The following is a 21,920-nucleotide window of genomic DNA, read 5'->3' on the forward strand; positions in this document are numbered from 1 at the left end:
TCCAATACTAATATACTATACAGAATGTGGTGGGGGTGTCTTTTTGCTTTCTGGAGTTTATTTTATTCATAAAAATGGATATTGCCAAAGGTAATCCAAGGTGTTGGCATCAAGGAATTATCTAAAATGTATCTATTCATTAACTGCTTCCAGACCAGCTGCCGCAGTTATGCTGCAGCAGGTTGGCTCCCCTGCATAAGCTGTCGTAGCTGTACGTTGGCTCTTTAAGACGCCGCCAGGCACCCGCAATTGCTTGTGACAGAGGGAGAACCAGGATCTGTGTGTGTAAACACACAAATCCTGGGTCTGTCAGGGGAGAGGAGACAGATTGTGTGTTCCTACTAAGTAGGAACAACGATCTGTCTCCTCCTCTAGTCAGCCACATTCCCCCCACAGTTAGACCACACATAGGGAAGACATTTAACCCCTTGATCACCCCTAGTGTTAACCCCTTCCCTGCCAGTGACATTTATATAGTAATCAGGGGCTATTTTTAGCTCTGATCACTGTGTAAATATCGATGGTCCCAAAAAAGTGTCAAAAGTGTTCGATTTGTCCACTGCAATGTCTCAGTCCCACTAAGAATCACATATCGTCGCCATGACTAGTAAACAATAAAAATGCCATAAATCTATTCCTTATTTTGTAGATGGTATAACTTTTGCGCAAACCAATCAATATATGCTTATTGCATTTTTTTTTTTAAACCAAAAATCTGTAGAAAAATATATATCAGCCTAAACTGAAATGTGTGTTGTTTTTTTTTTATGTTGGGATATTTATGATAGCAAAAAGTAAAAAGATATTGTGTTTTTTTCAAAATTGTCTGTCTTTTTTTGTTTATAGCGCAAAAAATAAAGACCGCAGAGGTGATCAAATACCACCAAAAGAAATCTCTATTTGTGGGGAAAAAAGGACATACATTTTGTTTGGGTACAACGTCACACGATCAAGCAATTGTCAGTTAAAGCAACGCAGTGCCGTATCGCAAAAAATGGCCTGGTCGTTAAGGTGGAAAATCTTCCGGGGCAGAAGTGATTAAAGTGTATAAATAGTGTATATATAATGTATTTTTAACGTTTTTGCTTTTGCCTGTACAGCCCTCCTTAGGCCCCTTTCACATGATCGGACTGATCTGGTCCGCCTGTCCGTTCTACAAGCGGACCCGATCGGTCACCTACATGCAGTCCCTTTCCATCTGACTGCCCCATAGAGAGGAGCAGGCTCTGTCCTTGTCAGCTCTGCATAGCGAAGGACCTGTTATCTATCTGCTCATGGGGATCAGCGGGTATCAGCGGAGAGATCCCCCCGCTGAACAGGCGGATTCTGCTTGGATGGATTCCTCCCATGTAAAAGGAGCCTTACTCACAATCCAAAAAAATTCAATGTGCTCAAGATAAAAAAATACAAAAAAAACTTACAAAATAATAAACACACATAGATATCAAAATAGAACATACTCTGCAATATAATATACAGTGTGCTCACTAAACAAATTGTCCATGAAAACAAACTATTGTTTCAAGATTATATATTTGAAAACAGGCAGTTCCTAAAGAAAAAACTCAAAATTCTAGGACTTTGATTCGTTTAGGTGAAATAGTTATGCACAACCTATAAATCCATTGCATTTAAAGTTGAAAGATAAATATGATCTAGAGCAGGGGTCTCAAACTGGTGGCCCTCCAGCTGTTGCAAAACTACAAGTCCCATGAGGCAGTGCAAGGCTGACAGTTACAAGCATGACTTCCACAGACAAAGGCATGATGGAACTTGTAGTTTCACAACAGCTGGAGGGCCACCAGTTTGAGACCCCTGATCTAGAGCCACAAACGTTATACAAGATAAACTATAATGGCTCATGCAAATGGCTGTATAATTTTATGACCTTGCTGGCAGTGAAATCCTAGGTAAAACCCTGTCCATAAACTGTATGCATGTTAAGTTTGTGATAACATTTACAGAAGTACAGCGTACATGCAGCTTCTGCAACCTAATGTCATGGAATACTAGGACGCAGGCAACCCAGCAAACCTAGCATCTTAAGCTGCGTACACATGATTGGATTTTCCAATGGGAAATGTGTGATGACAGGCTGTTGGCGGAAAATCTGACCATGTGTACGCTCCATCGGACAATTGTTGTCGGATTTTCCTCGGACAAAATGTGGCTAGCAGGTTTTAAAATTTTCAGCGGACAGATGTCTGATGTTGGACTTTCCGAACGTGTGTACACAAGTCCGTCAGACAAAAGTCCAAAGTACAAACACGCATGCTCAGAAGCAAGGACGAGCCAGAAGCAGTTGGTTTTGTAAACTAGCATTCGTAATGAAGAATTAACTTTCGTTACGTGGCAAATTATGAAATCTCGAAATGCAGCACACAATTCTCTTCTTCTTTAATGGGATAATAATGAAGCTGCTTTGCTGGTGATACTGTTGGAGTTTTCAAAGGCTTTTTTTTCTAGTGATATCAGGAATAATATTATTATGCTTTTTTTTTTATTTGGGCAAGTTACCACAACACCATTATCCCGTAGTTTTTAAGATCAAAGATACAACTATGTTGGTGTCCCTTGTCAATTTTCATTGTATTTTTTTAAATGTAACTGCCTACTCCCAAACTGTCATTTAAAGTAAAACACATAGCAAGTATTATTGTCCACAATTTTTTTTATTGTGCATTAAAAAAAGAAAATAACATTAGATATGCTATCTGCTAATAGAACGTAACCAAAAATTGCATTCTATGCATCTAAAAATATAGAAAATATAACAAATCAAATCATTATTATTCAACCAAAATGTCAAAGCAATAACTCCAAGGCTTCCAATTTCGCAACATGTCTGGTTGACAAATGGCTGTTCAGAAATGAACTGAAAAGCATGAAATGAAAAGCGCAAATCAACACTTACCAAACTTCTAATAACATGAAATTAGCAGAAGGAGCACAAAGGGTGGCGCTAAAGAGCTGAAAAAACATGTAGTACATCACTACGTTCATGATTGTTGGCCAACAATTGTGTGCCGTGTGTATGCAAGACAAGTTTGGGCCAACGCCCTTCAGACAAAAGTCCATGGTTTTGTTGGCCAACAATCCGATCCTGTGTATGAGGCTTTAGATTGCAGATGGCTCATCTTGTGCAATTTAGAGAAGCATTATATAAATTATTTATTTATTTACTGTATATCTCATAGATAGATCAATAAGCATTGCACTCTCTTTTATGCTCTGGAATGGTGGGTCAGCAAGCCCAGACAGCAATCTACCAATCACCTGTCTGCGATCTACTGGTAAATTGCGATCTACAGGTTGCTTCCCGGGCGCCATAGGATAATTCACTTTGCATGCTGCTACTTCTTTATTAAACAAGCCTGCTTTCATTATAGATCACTTTTAAAGTATGCCCCATTTCAGCATTTGCAAAAAACATTATCAAACTTGAAAGGTTTGTTTGGTTTCTGGAAGTGCTCCGTGAAGTAATTATACTGCTCCTAAAAAAAAGGAATATAATTACACTTTTAAATAGGGGCCTTGCGCAAGAAAGAAATATGTACTGTTTCCAAATTCTTTATTAATAATGTGACTAATGGGTGAAGTGGCAAATGGGTATCATTGTGATGACATCTACAACTTATAAGAGTAGGAAGTAAACATATGCTTCAGGCTAAAACTTTTAAACATCTATTTATGAACACATAGGCATACCACAAATGATAATATGCTTGTTAGGGAGATATACTGTATATTAGATAGATAGATAGATAGATAGATAGATAGATAGATAGATAGATAGATAGATAGATAGATAGATAGATAGATAGAAAGATAGATAGATAGATAGAATAATAGATAGTAGGCTTGTGCAATTCGTTTCGTAACAAATCGAAATTCGGCCGAATTTTGCATCTTGTTGTAATTCATTATTTTTTTATTCGGACACTCGGATGCATCCGAATATCCGAATAAAAAAATAACGAATTACAACGAATACGAAAGAAATTATAGCGGATATAACGAATTAATTTAACATGATTCGGTAATTCTTTAAAGATCTAATGAAACAAAAGGTCAGCTCAAAGTAAATCTTATAGTCCAATCAGCTGATTCATTTTGTGCCGGAGGTTGGATTACTGGCAAAGTGCGTTCCTGAGAACTGAGTTAGAAGGGTGTTGTATTGTATTTGAGCCGAGGAGAAGAGACGTTGTCATTGTGTGTGTTAAAAGATTCAATAAACAAATGACTTTCCAAACTACGAATCATTATCACGAATGTATATACATACATAAATATCAAATTTCAATGAATACGAACAAAATTATAGCGCATATAACAAATTAATTCGACAGGATTCGAGATTCAGTATAACAAATATCGTCACTCTACGAATAATAACGAATTATCCGAAAACGTATTAACATAACATAACGAATATAACAGAACAAAATTATGTTTTTTAAGAATGACAGCGAACCGAAACTAAACTAAATTTTCCGTTGTGCACAAGTCTAATAGATAGATAGAAAGGATATATAATGGATAATGGGCGAGTGACCTTCTTGCACATGTTAACATGTAGTTTGGCCATGCCTGTGAAGACTATAAGGTTTATTTAAAGCACATTAGTATCCGTACAAATTATGTATTGTATTATTTTTTTGCAGATATGTTGAAAAAAAAAAGCTGCATTAATGAACATTTGTAAAATAATCTTCCTAGGCGCTGCATATGTATGAGCCTCAGGTGGCACGCAGGTACAGCAGCAGGACCTCAGGGGCTATTTGACCTCAGAATTGATCTGTTGTAGTTGTCTAGGGAAGATGCATAGAGCCACCTGAAGACGCAATTACCTATTTGCGAAATGCGTAGCGGCTGTTTGAACCCCGCGATTTGGAAGAGAGATTCGTGCATCAATGGGACACCACTGAAGGCTGTGAACGGAGGGTGAGGTAGAATTTGTTTCCCACATCCACGTACATTGCTGGACAAGCTTAGGGTACTGGTCCATGTGAGTGCACATCTGATTGATTTTAAACGTTATTTTAAATAAATTTGTATTTGCTTGCTACACTATGATGGTCCTTTGCATATCTTTTTGAGCCATATTAGTACTTTCCTTGGGGAGAAACCATTGATGTGACCAGTGAAGGAATGGTTATCCTTAAATGAACCAAAGGCGATAACACAGACTAGGTCTGGTGAGTGGCCAATCTTTCCGGTGGTGGTGAAGCACTTGGTCTTTGTCTCTAGCTGACACTTTGGGTGGAGATAGAAGCATTATCAGGAAAATCCTAAGCACTGAAGAGACTGTTTAGATTTATGTATTATGTATTATATGCACGCAGCACTTTTTCCCACAGGAGATATTTAAGCACTTGTAATTTTCCTTGCAGGAGATATTTTAAGCACTTGTAACATTGATGGTATATTGGAACCTATTGTGGCATATACTGTTTATGTTATAGAGTAAGCAGCAAGTAGTTTTTTTCACATATTTTTCACACTATTGAAATTATTTATTTATTGTGGATGTTTTTTTCACAGGTTTTGTATATAAATTCTAATATGATTATTGGGGTTGGAATACTTTAGTTGTTTGTAGTTTGAGCAAGATAGGTTGTGTTTGGTGACACCGGTGCAGGAGTCAGGGGTCTGGTTAACAGACACAAACTGCAGCGGTGCCACCACAGACATATTTTTATATATATTGTTTTTTCTTTTTTGATTTTATCACCTGCAAAAGTGGTGGTTTAGCTGGTAGTGATATCAGTGTATTTTATTTACCCTTGGAAATAAGACACCATTATAGCAAACAAAAGTTAGCGCAACCTCCATTATACGCATATAGTGCTGCATAGACTGATCTAGCTCTTCCATCTGTGCATTATATCATGTCACTTCCTTCTGCTTTTGGTTCCTTCTGCTAGCCACAGGCTAAGAGGCTGAAAAGAACCAGGCAAGATGGTGGGTGTCAGTATACAAGCTACAAAAAGTAGACTATAAAGCAAATTCATTTGTTTAAAGATTCTGAAATATCAAAACACTATTCCTATAATAATTAATAATAAAATCCCTGTTCCCAATGAGGAGATTCCCCTCACTTACTTCTGAGACAGCAATAGAAAATCTCCCCGCTGTGCACACAAATTGCAATATAACCCTTTCTTTCAAGCGAACCCCTATCAGGGTATTCCTACTGCCTGTGGTGTCCTGCCCTAGTGACCAGTTATTTTTCATCCTGCAGCCTCTCTTCCTGTCGTTCACTTTTGCTGCTCTGCCCAGCGGTGCTTGCTTTCTCTAGAGATATTACAAGGTGCTGCTTCACCACCATAACTTTAGAGAAGAATAAGAGAAGTGTATTGTAAAGATGTGAGGGGTATGAATTTAATAAAAGAAGGTTTAAAATAAAAGTGCATTTCTGCATGCACCAAAACTGGGTTGAAAACCTAACTTTTAAGTATGCATTAACAAAAGGCTATTCCCAACAGTATGTGACATGTGTGAACTTATAAGTGGAGACTGGAGTATTCCAACAGCATTAGTTCATAAACAATGTAATAACACCCTTTCAAACCATATGGCTCTAACAATTGGTCACTATATTTCACATGTCATCTCTGTGTCCCATCCAGCGGCTTATGAAGCATGGATGACAGAGAAATCACATATATAATCTAGATATGGGACTTTGGCTCTTATCTGCAAGGCTTAACTGCTCTTTAAAGCAAGCCTATCTCAACTTTAGCATGAGATGGAAATGTAGTTTAGCAATGCGTAAAGCAGTAAAAGAGAAATATATAAATACATATCAATATGGCCAAATTATAAAAAATAAATAACATTTATTTTAATTGAAACACTCCGACTGACAAACAGAATAATTCTGTTAATTTTTAGTTACTTAGAAATGGTTTCCACAAACAAATTTTAAAATATGTATAGCTACAGCTTGGAAGATTTGCATTTTAGGAGACATAGCATGGAAATAATAAGCAGTAGAGATGTAATTTATAATACTAAACTAAATTGCTAAAATCAATTTTATAAATTTTTTTGGGCATTTATTTTTTATTTATACTTCCAGGGATCTCTGTTGGTAATGTACCTTGAGTTCCTGAGTCTGTACATCTGCTGTTACTATTATGAGAGAGTCTCTATGTTGGAGTTTTATACCTTGGAGTGGTTGAAACTCAAAAAGGTGGGTTGAAACAATCAAAACACCCATGCAGGCAGAATCAGAATCATGACTTACAGCAGACAGATGTTTCTGTTGGAGTATTCAGAATACAAGGGTTGACTCAGCCTACTGGATTCCCCTTATAGCTCTATCACTTTTGGGTGGACTAGCAACCTGTGCAGTGGTGAGCAGGATTTGGAGTGTATATAAACTAGAAACACCAAAGCCACTTTTGAGGACAATCATAAAACATCATATTAATTCTTATGTGTCCTCTAGGAACCCCACCCGGCCCTAGAGAAATTTAACAGGAACAAACTTAAAGAAAAAAAGCTGAAAATTATATTGGCTGCACTACATCATCTCCTATTCTTTGCTCCATAAAAGGATGGTTGAGATGACTGCAGATTGAGCAGTCCAGTTCATACATCCCCTTGAATTTGTATCCGGTATTTGTGTAGGAAGCAAAACTATGTATTTTTCAGCACAAATGGGTAATTTAAAGTCTTATCTTGTGAGTCTGCTTCATCTCCAACAGAAAACTCTTGTCTGAAGGAGCACAAGCATGGTATGACAAAATACCTTTAAACTAACTACAATTTTGACTGCTAACAAAATGTATACGTTTTACCCACAAGCTTTATTTTAATAAAAAATTATCACCTCACCTCCTTCCTACAAGTCAGAGTACACCCACACACCAAAAAAGAAAATCAGGTTTCCTTGAGATGACCATGGCTTCTGATTTGGAGGAGATAACTATTGTTGTTGTTGTTCAGTCGTTTAGTCCTGTCCAACTCTTCGTGACCTCATGGACCATAGTGCGCCAGGCTTTTCTGTCCTCCACTGCCTCCCGGAGCTTGCTTAACTTCATGTTTATTGTTTCGATGATGCTATCTATCCATCGTGTTTTCTGGTCGTCCTCTTCTCCTTATGTCCTTCCATGTTTCCCAGCATCAGGGCCTTTTCCAATGAGACCTCTCTTAGCATTAGGTGGCCAAAGTATTCGAGTTTCAGCTTCAGGATTTGTCCTTCCAGTGAATATTCAGGGTTGATTGCCTTCAGGATTGACTGGTTTGATCTTCTTGCCATCCAAGAGACTTTCAAGAGTCTTCTCCAACACCATAGTTCAAAAGTATAAATTCTTCAGCGTTCAGCCTTCCTTATGGTCCAACTTTCACAGCCATAGGTAACTGCTGGGAATACCATAGCTTTGACTATATGGCACTTTGTTGGTAGAGTGATGCCTCTGCTTTCTATAAAGTTGTCTAAGTTTGCCATTGCTTTCATCCCAAGAAGTAATTTCATGGCTACAGTCACCATCTGCCATGATCTTGGAGCCTAGGAAGATAAAATCTGTCACTGTTTCCATTTCTTCTCCTTCTATTTCCGAAGGAGTGATGGGACCGGTTGCCATGATCTTAGTTTTCTTAACTATTTAAAGATTTTTCACCTTCATGTCCATGCCATTTTTTGTGATATGGCACTGCGTTGTTTTAACTGACAATTGTGCGACCGTGCAACGACGTACCCAAACAAAATTGATGTCCTTTTTTCCCCCACAAATAGAGCTTTCTTTTGATGGTATTTAATCACTTCTGTAGTTTTTATTTTTTTGCACTATAAACAAAAAAAGAGCATCAATTTAAAAAAATATATATTTTTTTACTTTTTGCTAAATAAATATCCCAAAATGAAAAAAAAAACACAAATTTTTTCATTGTTATTGTTTTTTATAATTTATAATTTTCAAAATTGGCTGCAGGCTTTCTGCATCTATGCGGCCATTTTGGGGGAACGTTTTCCTGAAAAATGTTCTGGTTTATTTCAGCACGTAGATATAATTGCTGAAGCTTTTTGCCATTTTGGTGGCACAGTGTGGTTCACTTATGACGAGAATTTTAGACAGAAACTAGTGGTTCACCCGACATTACAATGGGGTTGCAAGGATGTGGGTTTGTGGCTGAACCTCATGCTGCCACAAAAAACAGTTCTTTTCTCGACCAGTAACTCCACAGACTGCCTTTTGCAAAGGTTTCTGTTTCACCTTCAATGAAGGGCAATGTAAATTATTTTCAAACTGCAGGTATAGGCACGGGTGTTCTTACTGCAACCGAACCCACCCTGTGAGCAGGTGTTTTTGAAAGTCAGCAACATCCTCCACCACTTCATTACCTCAAGATGCGAGTGAGAAAAGCCATGACCCAAGTGAGCTTGCCAAGCATGCAGCCCTGGTTAGATCACTACCCAGACCGCACGATGGCCCGGTTACTAACTGATGGCTTTAGGGAAGGTTTTTTGGTTCCTTTCTTTACTGGGACAGGTTGTGTGCTGGTTAAGAATTAACGTTCTGCCAGGATACATCCTGATATTGTTCAAGAAAAAATAAAGAGGTCACAGAAGGCCGGGTAGCTGGGCCTTTTGATCACAACCGCTTTGCAAATTTATGTCTCTCTCCTTTGGGCACTGTCCCCAAGAAGGAGCAGAGTAGTTTCCGACTTATCCACCACCTGTCATATCCATCGGACACTTCGCTTAACGATGAAATCGCAGAGGTAATAGCTCCTGTTTCCTACTCCTCTTTTGATGAAGCGCTAGTGCTTTTAAGACGTTTCTTAAAGCATTGTTAGCGAAGGCAGATATCAAATCTGCTTTTAGCCTGCTTCCCGTGCATCCACAAGGTTTTAATTCCCTGGGTTTCCATTTCCAGAACAAATTTTATTTTGACAAATGTCTGCCCATGGGGTTTTCATTATCGTGTTTTTATTTTGAGGCTTTTTCAGAATTTGTGCATTGGATTTTGTCGCAATGCTTCCCTGCGGGAGGTTTCCTCCATTATCTGGATGATTTTTTGTTCATAGACCCAATGGACTCCCCAGTTTGCCTTAAATCAATGGATACATTTTTTATGGTTTGTGATTCATTTGGTATTCCCATTGCCCACGAAAGACGTTTTTTCCATCACCCACCATTGAGTTCCTGAGCATTAATATTGACTCCTCATTGATGGAGTTTAGACTACCCGAAGGGAAATTGCATCATATAAGATAAACGATCTCCTTGTTTCTATCCAAGCGTAAAGTATGGTTAAAGGAAGCGCAATCTTTGTTGGGGCTATTTGCATTTGCAGCCAGGATTATCCCAATAATCAGAGTTTTTTTTAGGTGCTTTGCTTTGGCTATCAAGGGTTTGAAGAACCCATACTCACATGTTTGCATTTCTGCAAGTGTCAAAGAGGATTTAAAGATTTGGGATGCCTTTCTTACTAATTTCAATGGATCCACTGTGTGGCGACATGATTTTACGGACGATTTGCAACTGAATTTCTTTACCGATGCCGCGGTTTCATCCGGCTTTGGAGCCTTTTTGGATGGCCACTGGTGCGCTTCTGAGTGGCACTCAAGCTGGCTTCCCCAGGACATTTTGCAAAATATAGTCCTCCTTGAATTATTCCCAGTAATAGTCTCGATTGTGATATGGAAAGACCATTTTATGAACCGTAGGGTTATAGTGCATATTGATAACAAAGGTGTGCTCTTTGCTATCAATATGCTATCATCCAGATCTGAGCTAGTCATTAAGCTTTTACGTTTCTTAGTATTGCAGTGTTTACGTTTCAATATTTGGTTAAGAGTATGTCACATAGCTGGTTTAGAGAATGACATAGCTGATGCTTTATCTCGTTTGCAGTTCGAGAGATTTTGGGTATTGACTCTGTCAGCGGATCAACACGGCAATGCCTGCCCAGATTTCCTCTGGGCTTGATTTGGGACTGATATCGACTCACCTCTGGAATTCTGTAGCGCAGAAGACATGGCGAGAATATGAGTTGGCCTGGTCCAAATGGTGCTCCTTTTGTGCTAGCATGAATGTTGATGTACTGGAAGGGGATGCCTATGTCTCTTTAGCCTTTGTCTCTTTTCTGATTAAATTTCAGTTGCCTCGGTTAGCAAGATTTTGGCTGGGGTATCATTTTGTCTAAAATTTTCGGGCCGGCCAGCTTTGACATCTTTCTTTCAAGTCTGTCAAATCCTAAAAGGATTTTGGAAATCCTACCCTGCTAAAGATGATTGCCGGCCTATTTCGGTGGATTTGTTAATTAAACTATTGTCCGTATTAGAAAATGTTGGTAGTTCTTGTTTTGAAATTTTGCTGTTTAAGGTGGTTTTCTCAGTCATCTTTCTTGGTGCTCTAAGAATTGGAGAAGTTTTGGCTCAAAACAAGGCATCTTCTTCTTTTCTTTTGTCTAATCACGTATCCCTGGGGTCCCGACTGTTTAAAACTGTTTATCTGTAGGTCAAAGACATTTGACTTTGGTAATGGTCAGTGGGTGTTGCTGGCTAGATCTCCTAATCCACTGATATGCCTGGTATCCAATGTTGCCAATTTTATGTCAGTAAGGCCCTCTTTCTAAGGTTCCTTTTTTATCCACCAGGACCGATCCCCTTTGACCAGATACCAATTTTCTGCTGTTTTAGCCTCCTGCCTTAAACGCTTTAACCTTTCCGGTTTTAAATTCTCATCTCATTCATTTAGGATCGGGGCTGCCACAACTGCCAAACTCCTGGGTTTTCCTCCTGAAGGCCAAAAAAGGGTTGGTAGGTGGGCTATTAGCAGGTATAAGACTTATGTTCACCCTGAATTGCTAATGTTATAATTCAAGTTTCAGATCCAGCTAAATGTACAATATGGATTGTAAGCCACTCCTACGTCTTCTGGGCTGGTAAGCAGGCTTCATCTAAGCCCTTGTACACACGGTCGGAGATTCCGACAACCAAATCTGTCAGAGTAATTCCGACAGATTAATTCCGGAAGAGGTCCGGAAGTGATGTTGCATACACACGGTCGGACTAAGTTGTCGGAAAATCCGATTGTACATAACGTGATGATGTTATTTCGTTACGACGGGACTATGTTCAGGCTAGTAGCCAATAGCTTTGGTCTAGGAATCTGATCTGAGCATGCGTGGCACTTTGTCCGTCGGAGTAGGCTACACATGATCGGAGTATGTCCGATCGGAGCATTTTGTCGGAAAATTTTACCGGCAAGTTGGAAAAGTTGGTCCGTCGGATATTCAGATGGAAACAGTCCGATGCAGACCACACACAGTTGGAATATCCGACAAAACAGTCCGATAGGACACATTCCATCTGAATCTCCGACCGTGTGTACAAGGGCTAAGCCCTTGTACACACGGTCGGAGGTTCCGACAACCAAATCTGTCAGAGTAATTCCGACAGATTAATTCCGGAAGAGGTCTGGAAGTGATGTTGCATACACACGGTCAGACTAAGTTGTCGGAAAATCCGATTGCACATAACGTGATGACGTTATTTCGTTACGATGGGACTACGTTCAGGCTAGTAGCCAATAGCTTTGGTCTAGGAATTTGATCTGAGCATGCGTGGCACTTTGTCCGTCGGAGTAGGCTACACATGATCGGAGTATGTCCGATCGGAGCATTTTGTCGGAAAATTTTACCGGTAAGTTGGAAAAGTTGGTCCGTTGGATATTCTGACGGAAACAGTCTGATGCAGACCACACACAGTCGGAATATCCGACAAAAATGGTCTGATAGGACACATTCCGTTAGAATCTCTGACCGTGTGTACAAGGACTAAGAGTTATTCCAGTATTTAGGTCTGGATCTTAATGACTACAGTTTTGTGGTCAGGTATTCGGGGTCTTCGATGGTGTAATCTTAGAGGCCATTTAATTCATTTGTCTTCCATTTGGCCCTCTCCTACGATTCTAGTCATTCACTTGGGAGATGACATTGGCAAGGTTAAGACCTGGGAACTGCTTTGTGAGATAAAGAAGGATATTTATGCCATCAAACTCTTATTTCCAGGTACTACCTTGTCTTTTTCGGAGATGGTCCCTCTGCTTCTTTGGTCCCCTTGTGGAAACGTATTCTACGTCGATAGAATTAGGACATACATAGAACCATCCATAACTTTATAGTTTCCCTGGGCGGTTTATCATTCCGCCATCTGGAGCTGGAAGGTTTTATACCTGGCTTATTTAGGAAGGACTTGGTCCACCTGTCGGACATTGGTATAGACATATTTATTATGGGTCTGCAAAATTTAATTGAGAGTGCCATGGTGTTGGGGGGACCTCAGCCAGTAGATCCTCTCCTGGCCTCAGTCGGTGGGGAATAGTCATCCAGCATTGGCTGGATGGACAGCGTATAAATACATTTTTGATTGTTGTGTTATAGCCAAGATGGCTTAATTTTATTAGAATTTTTATAAATCATTATGAGGTCACCCTTTGAACAACACCAGGGCCAGAAAAAAATATTTACCAAAATCAATAAATTCTGTTAAAAGAAGAAAGGTTGTCAGTGTGTTATTGTGCTTGTTGTGTTAATGACTCCTTTGTGCTGGCCCATGACAGGTCCTTGCAATATGTGGGACCGACATGGGGCAGCCTAAGGGGAATGTGAGTGTGCTGTATTTTGCAGGATTGCCACTGGTTACAGCCAGGGCGACAACGGCAGCTGATTGGAGATTCAGCGGGAGCGCAAGCCCACGAAGCAGGAGTTAAAAGGGGCCCATCCGGCCGTTAGCTACAGACCGTACCTCAGGACTGGGACTCCCACCCCCCCCCCCTTATTTATAATAATCATGGTGTTGTTTAGTTGGGGAATAGTCATCCAGCATTGGCTGGATGGACAACGTTTAAATACATTTTTGATTGTGTTGTTATAGCCAAGATGGCTTCATTTTATTTGGATTTTTATAAATCATTATGAGGTTATGACTCCTTTGTGCTGCCCCATGGAGATTTGCCCTGTTTACACAGGCAAATCCCTGTTCTGTCACCTTGGGGAACGATTGTGGGTAGCCGATGGGCATCGAGTACACCCCACCCGCTTATTGGCTCCCCCACTGGCCAGTGGGCGGGCGCACCCATGTGTATGAGCCGTCGTACAATGATGGTGATTCGCAGGAACCAGCCACATGGCCGCAGTACAACTGCGACGGCTGGTCCTTAAGAGGTTAATGTTCAATTTCAGGCCAGCTTTTGTGCTCTCCTCTTTCACCTTCATTAAGAGACTCCTTAGTTCTTAATTTTTCTGCCATTAGTGTGGTATCGCCTGCATATCTCAGGTTGTTGTTTCTCCCTGCAATCTTATTTCCGGCTTGTGATTCATCGATCCTAGCATTTTGCATGATGTACTCTGCATACAAGTTAAATAAGTAGGGTTACAATATTCATTTTTGCTGCACTCCTTTCTCAACTTTGTTCCATGTCCCGTTCTAACTGTTGCTTGTTTACTTGCATACAGGTTTTTCAGAAGACAGGAGAGGTGGTCTGGTATTCTCATTTCTTTCAGTATTTGCCACATCTTGTTGTGATCCACACAATCAAATTCTTTACTGTGGTCAATAAAGCAGAAGTAGACATTCTTCTGGAACTCCTTTGCTTTCTCCATGATCCACCGAATGTTGGCAATTTGTTCTCTAGTTCCTCTGCCTCTTTGAAATCCAGCTTGTAATTGTTGTAGCTCTGGGTTCACATGCTGCTGAAGCCTAGCTTGTAGAATTTTCAGCATAACCTTGCTAGTGTGTGAGATGAGTGTGATCTTACAGTGGTTTGAACGATCTTTGGCGCTGCCTTTCTTTGGAATCGGAATGTAAATGGACCTCTTCCAGTCCTGTGGCTATTTTTGAGTTTTCCAAATTTGTTGGCCTGTTGAGTGCAGTGCTTTAACAACAAGATTTTTTAGGATTTTAAATAACTCAGCTGGGATACCATCACTTCCATTACTGGAACTGGATAATCCATTGCCATCTCTTCTTTATCTCTTCTACTTCTGTCAGGTCCTTGCCATTTTTGTCTATAATCGTTGCACAAAACTTTCCCTTGATATCTCCAATTTTCTTGAAAAGCTCTCTAGTCTTTCCCATTCTGTTATTTTCCTCCAATTCTTTGCATTGATTGTTTAAAAACTTTTTTTGTCTCTTCTTGCTATCCCTGGAAGTCTGCATTTAGTTGGGTGTATTTTCCCTTTTCTCCATTTGCCTTTTGCCTTCCTCCTTTGTTCGGCTATTTGTATGGCCTCATCACTTTGCTTTCTTGCATTTCTTCTTCTTTGAGATAGTTTTAATTGCTGCGTTTTGTATGATGTTCCTTCCATAGTTCCTCAGGCACTCTGTCTATCAGATCTAATCCTTTAAATCTGTTCATCAGCTCCACTGAGTATTTACAAGGGATCCGATTTAGATCATATCTGAAATATCTAGTGGTGTTTCACACTTTCTTTAATTTAAACCTGAATTTTGCCATACAAAGCTCATGGTCTGAGCCATAGTCAGCTCCAGGTCATGTTTTGACTGACTGCATAGAGCTTCTCGATCTTTGGCTGCAGAGAATATAATGGATCTGATTTCTGCAATGACCATCCAGGATGTCCATCTACAGTATAGAGTGGCCTCTTTGGTTGTTGGGAAAGTGTGTTTGTTATTACCAGTGTGTTCTCTTGACAAAACTCTATTAGCCTTTGTCCTCCTTCATTTTGTACTCCAAGGCCATATTTACCTGTTATTCCGGATATGCTTTGACTTCCTACTTTAGCATTCCAATCTCCCATTATGAGAAGGATATCTTTTTTTGGAGTTAGTTCTAAAAGGTGTTGTAGATCTTCATAAAAGTGGTCAATGTCAGCTTCATCAGCAACAGAGGTTGGTGCATAATTTTTGATTATTGTGATGTTGAGTGGTTTGCCATGTATATGGACTGAGATCATACTGTCGTTTTTGGGATTGTACCCATGTACTGCTTTCCTCACTCTTTTGTTGACTATGAGGGCTACACCATTTCTTCTGAGAGATTCTTGTACCCAGCAGTAGATACGGTAGTCATCTGAGTTAAATTCGGCCATTCCAGTCCATTTTAGTTCACTAATTCCAAAGATATTGATGTTCAAGCTTGCCATCTCCTGTTTGACCACATCCAGCTTAACCTGATTCATTGATCTTACATTCCAGGTTCCTATGCAGTATTCTTCTTTACAGAATCGGACTTTCCTTTGACTCCTACCATCCACAGCTGAGGGTCCTTGCGGCTTTGGCCCAGCCATTTCATTAGCTCTGGAGCTATTTGAAATTTCCCTTCACTCTTCCCCAGTAGAACATTGGACACCTTCTGGTCTGGGGGACTCATCCTCCAGTGTCATATCTGTTAGCCTTTTGTTTCTGTTCATGAGGTTTTCTTGGCAAGGATACTGGCGTGGGTTGCCATTTTCGCCTCCAGATAACAAACCAGAGAAAAATTCAATTTACAGGTAACCATCGTTTTGACCAATTGTTTAGTCAAGTGCGAAAACATTTTACAATATTTAGTCTAATGCATTACCTACAACATTGAAATGGTACATTACAAAGATGGGTATCCCAAAAGTTCCCCATTTAGCATATTCCCTTATTTTATCACGTGACTGTTTTTTAAAACATGCAGGAAAAATATAGACACTGGTATTCAGGGAGGAGTTGAAAATACAAATGCAATGCACAAGACATACACATGATGTCATGTTTGTGTATCCTTAAAGTACTTTCTAGATTCCTTTGTAGCTGACAGCTTGATATTCCATGAATCACCCATAACACATGACTGTACACAGTGTTCCAGATACAGCCTCATTATAGAGTTTTAAACAAGGCATACCGATGCTGTCATAGAACACAGGCTGTTCCTCTATTCTAGACACAGTGTATTTACTGTGTATCAGTCCCTTCAAAGTGAAACCACAGCCATTTTTAATAGGATGGGAAGTTGTTAGATAGTCTGTTCAAGTTTTATTTCTGTTTATGTCCCTGTTGGGGAGATTCCCCTTTGCTTACCGAGCCAGTGACAATGATGACCGGTAGGACTAAAATTGAAGGAAATCACTCTAATATTGGGATCACAGACAGTAATGAAATTAATTTTTTAGTATAGTGGGAAAGGATAATGTTCTCTGGCAGCTTTTTTGATAATTGAGTCCGTAATGGAGAGATTCCCCTCATTTTCTTTCCCAGCAATTGTGATCCTTTGTCAGATGATGAATGGATAATAAAGTGCAAATAAATGCTAACAATAACCTTCCTCTACTTGCTCCTTTTTGAACTGTTAAATATATCATTGAAAATGTGTTGTGATGTTTGATAAGTTCATCACATACCTGTTGATCCTTTCAGAAATTCAGAGTTGTCCCTTGTCCAGGGCATGCTTCCTGTGCTATCTCAAGGAGTCCAACTAGCTCTTCCATTTCTTAACCTGCATTACAAAACAATCCCCCTTATGTTGTGGAAATGAGGAGAGTGAGAGGAATTCTGTGCTTTAGCAAAAGATAACTGGGTAAGGTTGACACCGTTTATTTTAGTCCAGACAAGGCACTGTGTTAACAGCCTGCAAAAAATACATTTGGAGCTGAATGTGTGCGGATCAACCAGTATGTTTCTGTACTTTTTTCCCTTGACATGCGCTTTAAAGTGATTGTAAAGTCTCGTTTTTGTTCCTATAAAAATAACAAACATACTTATCTGCTCTGTTGCAGTGGATTTGCACAGACCAGCCCCGATCCTCCTCTTCTTGGGTCCCCATTTTGTGATCCTGGCCCCCCCTCCTGTTGAGTGCCCCCACAGCAAGCAGCTTGCTATGTAGGCATCCAAGCCGAGTCACAGCTCCTTGTGTCCATTTAGAAACAGAGCCCTCACCCGGCCCCAACCCTCTCTTCCCTGATTGGCTGATTGACAGCAGTGGGAGCCAATGGTGCAAATGCTCTGTTTCAGCCAATCAGGAGGGAGAATATCGGACAACTGAGACACTCATGGACTTTACTGAACAGAGAGGGACCTCAGGTAAGTGAGGGGAGCTGCTGCACACAGAAGGCTTTTTATTTTAACGCTTAGAATGCATTAGGATTTAAAAAAAAAAAACTTCTGCCTTTACAATTTCTTTAAAGAGGAAGTAAACCCTGATGGGTTTACTTCCTCTTTTTTTCCCTGCAAAGGTAAAGCATAATGGACTACTATGCATCGCATAGTAGCTCATTATGTGTCACTTACCTGACACAGGAGCCAGCGAAGTCGCCGCTGTCCCCTGTAGTCCGCCGCATCCATGTTGCTGGTGGCGTCTCGCAGCTCCGACGAATCACAGCGGCGCAGCCGCGATGACGTCACTCCCGCGCATGCGCACGGGAGTCGCGTCTCGCAGCTCCGCTGCTGCCATACGGCGAAGCCGCGATGACGTCACTCCCGCGCATGCGCACGGGAGTCGACAAATTAGGCAAATCCATTCTTGGATTTGCCGCATTTAGTGCGCCTGCGCGCCGCTGTCTACGGCGCATGCGCCGTAGACAGCGGTGCCCATTTTTGGGCAAATATCTCCTAAACCATATAGGTTTAGGAGATATTGCTTGGACCTACAGGTAAGCCTTAATCTAGGCTTACCTATAGGTCCAAGTTGTTTGGAAGGGTTTACTTCCTCTTTAAGGACAGAGATAACAAAAAAATAAAAAATAAAAACTTTAAAAAAAATTAAATAAATAAAGGTCTAAAAGTGACCCAAAAAACAATATCATAAGTGGTTGCTGCGGTATGGAATGCCCAGGCAATTTACACTAATGCCACATACACACGACCGGAATTTGACGGACTAGGGCCGACGGTCTTCCCGACGGACTTTCGGCAGAGTTCCGACGGACTTTCTGAATGAATGGACTTGACCACACACAATCACACCAAAGTCTGATGGATTCAAATGTGATGACGTACAACTGGACTAGAATAAGGAAGTTCATAACCAGTAGCCAATAGTTGCCCTAGCGTAGTTTTTTGTCCATCGGACTAGCATACACACAAACGGATTTCTCGATAGGAACTGCGTCCAAATTTTTTTTTAAATGTTCTATTTCTAAAGTCCGTCAGTTTTTGGACAGCAATGGTCCAATGGAGCCCACACACGATCGAATTGTCTGACGGATTCGTTCCGTCGGACCTTTGCTGTCGAAAAGTCCAGTCGCGTGTACGCAGCATAATACTCAAAAATGTTACAGCACTACCACAAATAAATGAGTGAATAAAACATGTGAACCTGTGCAATCAATGCATGTGAACATTTTTCATGACATCATATAAATAATCTGCAACTCAATGTGGTCTTCAATTATGTGCTTCACACTTTGCCATTCCTGCACAAACATTGCAATAAAATACAAAGAAAAGTGCATAATAAAGTCCAAATCAACGTGCTCTGTGCTGTGTATCAAACAAGTCCGAACCAAAAAAATGGTGCAATCTTTTCAGTGCAAAGTCTGAATTACACTGCAAACCTGTGAACCTTGTGCACTTGTTAACAGGTGAGTCAACTGCGCTTTATAGATCTCAGCAGAAAGATACTCCTAAAGCCTAATGCATCGTCTATCAAATGTCAACTTAGGAAAGCAGTTCCTCATCACTTTACAAATGGATAGCAAACAAATGCAAAGAACAGGAAAGGAGAGACTTCATAGTGTAAAACATTTTTTTTTAATTATTTAAAAAAAGAATGTAAAACCAATACACGTTTCAAATTAGGCATACATCTCATAACATAGAATTAGTTCCGCACATATTTTTCACATGCATTTTTTGCATAGTTTCAAATGTTGTAATTCGCTCATTTATTTATGGTAGCACTGTAACTGTTTTGAGCAAAAAAAAAAAAAAAACATCTGTGTCTGTGCCGAAGCAGTCTCTGCATCTCATTTGTCATCAATGGGACAGTCTGTGTCCATGAGTATCAATGTAAAATGGGGGCATAGATTTAAAAAAGTTTCCAACAATATCCAGCAGCTGGTGAAGAACTAATTGGCCCCTTTATCTATGTCCATTTGCATTCTAAACTGGAGACTTGCTATTGCGGGTAGGAAAGTGTAATGATAAAATTTAATATATTAATAAAAAAGCAAAAAAAAAAAAAAGTTGATACTTGTCTAAATGTTAATTTGAAGATGACCTATAGTGCATTCTATTTGTTGGTGATCTCTGGCACCTCCACTGAGATATCCAATTTATGAACTACCCTTGTGTAGTTAAAGAAGTTTACACAATTTTGGACTTCAAATGTTTTCTTAAATGGATACAGAGCTTCCATCTGTAGCACTGAGCGGAAATCAAAGAGAATTATGTACTCTTTTTGCAGGATAGAAAGGTGTATAGTGTAACAAGCATAAATTATTGTGATGACAGAAAATGGTGCAATAAATTTTAGGCGATGATTTATGACAGGCCCTTAGGAAGCTTTGATCTAAGTATTTTAACCCTAATAAATAAAAGTTTGTTGATGTTTAAAGAGTTATTAAACCCAAAACTGAAAATGTAATATATTTCTATTTTCCAATCATTAGATGTGGCGGCTTAGTTTTCTTGAGGATGTTTTCTATCTGTTTTCACCTGAGAGTTGGCTAGTAACACACCTCCTTATTAGAATTCCCCCACTCAGGATGAAGGAGCACAGGGGACACATCTGGACAGCGGCATTGTTAGTCTGAGGGGGGCGGGGAGTATTAGATGTGCTAGCAGTTTTAACTACACTAATTTAAAGTCTGTTACCTACTACTGTATCGTTAAAAAACATTGTCCTCAAAGAGGTCCTACTTTTCTACATTAACCGCTTGCCGACCACCTCATGCCGATATATATCGGAAGAAGGGCTCGTACAGGCAGAATCCTGTACCTGTACGTGGCCCTTTAAGAGGTGGCCAGCACGCGCGTGCGCATCTGCAGGGATACCTGCGATCGCCTCACAGGGTGGAATAATGGGGAGATGCTAATGTAAACAAGCATTTCCCCGTTCTGCCTAGTGACAGTGTCACTGATCTCTGCTCCCTGTAATCGGGAGCAGAGATCAGTGACGTGTCACATGTAGCCAAGCCCCCCACAGTTAGAAACACGCCCCAGGACACACTTAATCCCTACACTGCCTCCTAGTGGTTAACCTTTTCACTGTCAGTGTCATTTACACAGGAATCAGTGCATTTGTATAGCACTGATTGCTGTATAAATGACAATGGTCCCAAAAATGTGTCAAAAATGTCTGATGTGTCCGCCATAATGTCGCAGCCATGATAAAAATTGCTGATCGCCACCATTACTACAAAAAAAAATGTATGAATAAAATTTATAAAAATGCCATAAACTATCCCCTATTTTGTAAACGCTATAACTTTTGTGCAAACCAATCAATAAACTCTTATTGCGATTTTTTTTTTTAACCAAAAATATTTAGAAGAATATGTATCGGCCTAAACTAAGGGAAAAACTTTTTTTTGATATATTTTTGGGGGATAATTATTATAGCAAAATGCAAAAAATAATGCGTTCTTTTTCAAAATTGTCTCTTTTTTTGTTTATAGCGCAAAAAAGAAAAACCACAGAGGTGATCAAATACCACCAAAAGAAAGCTCTATTTGCGGGAAAAAAGGATGTCAATTTTGTTTGGGAGTCACGTTGCACGACCGTGCAATTGTCAGTTAAAAGGACGCAGCGGCGAATCGCAAAAAGTGCTTTGGCAGGAAGGGGGTAAATTCTTACAGGGCTGAAGTGGTTTAAGTGAATATAAAGGCATTCTATGTATTAAGATAAAAAGCCTTCTGTTGGCAGCAGCCCTCCTAATACTTACCTGTGATCCCTCTGGATTCAGCGATGTTGAAGGAGTATCTCAGCAGCCTGGGACTCCCCTCCTCATTGGCTGGGACAGCAGCGTGGTG

The 21,920-nt window shown here is 40.0% G+C and overlaps 1 pseudogene; it reads right to left on the bottom strand.

Moving 5' to 3' along the window:
• Positions 1 to 8,323: 8,323 nt before the first annotated feature.
• LOC143984111 (uncharacterized) lies at positions 8,324 to 15,096 on the bottom strand (annotated as a pseudogene).
• Between the last annotated feature and the right edge of the window lie 6,824 nt (positions 15,097 to 21,920).

The sequence above is a fragment of the Lithobates pipiens genome, unplaced genomic scaffold (assembly GCF_037356315.1).
Source record: "Lithobates pipiens isolate NorthernLeopardFrog02 unplaced genomic scaffold, aLitPip1_a1.2 Scaffold_16, whole genome shotgun sequence".
Classification (NCBI taxonomy): domain Eukaryota; kingdom Metazoa; phylum Chordata; class Amphibia; order Anura; family Ranidae; genus Lithobates; species Lithobates pipiens.